This window comes from Argentina silus (genome assembly GCF_951799395.1).
Source record: "Argentina silus genome assembly, chromosome: 14".
NCBI classification, from domain to species: domain Eukaryota; kingdom Metazoa; phylum Chordata; class Actinopteri; order Argentiniformes; family Argentinidae; genus Argentina; species Argentina silus.
In genome coordinates this window covers 16465645-16468144 of record NC_139668.1, presented here as the reverse complement: position 1 = coordinate 16468144, position 2500 = coordinate 16465645, and the positions used below count along the sequence as shown (strand labels likewise).

The 2500-nt window shown below is 42.9% G+C and overlaps 1 protein-coding gene across 1 annotated transcript in view; it reads left to right on the top strand.

Annotated features, from left to right (window-relative positions):
- zfand3 (zinc finger, AN1-type domain 3) overlaps nucleotides 1–468 on the top strand; it is a 13962-nt gene extending 13494 nt beyond the window's left edge. The window contains exon 6 of the mRNA XM_083684773.1: nucleotides 1–468. This exon is cut by the window's left edge and continues 1639 nt beyond it. The gene's annotated coding sequence lies outside the window, so the exon portion shown is untranslated.
- Nucleotides 469–2500: the final 2032 nt, after the last annotated feature.

Sequence of the window (2500 nt, the reverse complement as noted above, 5' to 3'; positions counted from 1 at the left end):
ATCCATTCTCTGCATTAATCCTTAATCCCTCTCTCCCATTCTCATCTCTCCACTGTATTGATTCCCTCTCTCTCTCTCTCTCTCTCTCTCTCTCCCTCTCCCCCCCTCTCTCTCTCTCACTCTCTTTCTTTCTTTCTCTCTCTCTGAGGGAGATGGTCATAGCTGGGGTTGTGGCAAGCAGAGCGCTGAAAGTTGTGACAAGCACGTTTTTATTTTTGAATGGTTTTCTTTTTTTTCTTGTTTTGAGTTGTGGAAAGGAAAGAAATTGAATAGTTATGATGATATCCTGTATCTTAAACAAATCCTTATTTAACCCTCTTTGCGTTTCAGATTTTACTTACAATTTAGCATAGAGCTGCATATTTTAGTTTAACGTTGTAAAAATGGATAAGAGAATTCTGTAGCCTTGGTTTCCATTGTTTCCTTTCTCCCCTTTTGTTGAAAAAGAATAAACTGGATTAGAGGAGATGTGGCATGGTCAGTGTGTCTTATCTAGTGTGTGTGTGTGTGTGTGTGTGTCTGTGGGTGTATGTCTGTGTCTGTGTCTGTGTCTGTGTCTGTGTCTGTGTCTGTGTCTGTGTCTGTGTCTGTGTCTGTGTCTGTGTGTGTAAAAGAAAATACAGAACCTTGGGTAAAACTGAATCAACAGATGCGTAATCACATTCTGACAAAACAATCACAGAGTGTCACAGAAACAAGAACCCCAGCAATAAAGCGTGAGGACCTTGAATTAAATTTCCACACTGGGGTTTTTAAAGGGAATACACAGTGCATTTGGAAAGTATTCAGCCTTCACTTTTTCCACATTTTGTTATGTTACGGCCTTATTCTAAAATGGATTCAATTAATTTTTTTCCTCATCAATCTACACACAATACACCATAATGACAAAGCCAAAACAGGTTTTTAGAAATGCTTACTAATTTATTAAAAATTGAGCTCAGGTGCAAGATTCTCTGGTCTGATGACACAAAGATTGCTCATCACCTGACCAATACCATCCCTACGGTTAAGCATGGTGGTGGCAGCATCATGCTGTGGGGATGTTTTTCAGCGGCAGGGACTGGAAGACTAGTCAGGATCGAGGGAAAGATGAACGGAGCAAAGTACAGACAGATCCTTGATGAAAACCTGCTCCAGAGCGCTCAGGACCTCAGACTGGGGCAAACGTTGTCCATCCAACAGGACAACGAACCTAAGCACACAGCCAAGACAACGCGGGAGTGCCTTGGGACAAGTCTCTGAATGTCCTTGAGTGGCCCAGCGAGAGCACGGACTTGAACCCGATCGAACATCTCTGGAGAGACCTGAAAATAGCTGTGCACCAACGCTCCCCATCCAACCTGACAAAGCTTGAGAGGATCTGCAGAGAAGAATGGGAGAAATTCAGGTGTGCCAAGCTTGTAGCGTCATACCCAAGAAGACTTGAGGCTATAATCGTTGCCAAAGGTGCTTCAACACAGTACTAAGTAAAGGGTCTTAATACCTATGTAAATGAAATTTCAGTTTTTTATTTTTAATAAATTAGCAAACATGTCTAAAAACTTGTTTTGGCTTTGTCATTTATGAAATATTGTGTGTAGGTTGACGAGGGGGGGAAAATGAATGTAATCCATTTTAGAATAAGGCTATAACAACAAAATGTGGGAAAGTGAAGGGGTCTGAATACTTTCCGAATGCACTGTACATGCACATTACATCTGACATGCACATGTTAGTCGGTCAGTTAGATTGCTCCAGAATCTGTGCTACCAAGCCTGCTTTCTGTAAATGTGTGTGCAAAACAGCGAGGAGGCTATTTCATGCCAACGATGTGTCTGTCTTGCGGGCCTTATCCACTAATTAGTGTTTTTGAAAAAATAAAACATATGCATGATCAAAAGGCATCTTCAAAGCCAACACACTGGCAGAATCCTACTCTGCTACACAATTCCGATGAGAGACGAAGCCCAGTGCACCTTGCTGCTGCCCAGTTGAACACACACACACACACACACACACCTTCCAAGCAAATGCCCTTTTCACCTCAACTGATCACTATGGATCTCACACACACACACACACACACACACACACACACACACACACACACACAGACAGACAGACAGAGCGGGAGAGAGTGAGAGGGGGGCTTTGTTGGCAGTTAGGAGATCTGAGGTGATTCGACAGTGGTGGAGAGTGATCTGAGGTGCCGTTAAGGCTGAGTGGTAATCTACTTACAGCACAGCAAACAAGAAAGCCTGTCATTCTTCCAGCCTTAATTAGCCATACAAATGTAATCCATACAAATATTGAATATCTCTTTGGATAAGTGCTACCAGCCTACTGACCCCCCCCCCCCCCCCACACACACACACACACACACACACACAGACACACACACCCCAATGTAAGTCTTAATTTAATCTCATTCCGATCATGGAACAAGAAAGTGTTTTATGGACGATTGTGTACAGTCGCAAGGTAGTGAATTATCTCCAAATGTGTGGCGTTTGTGTGC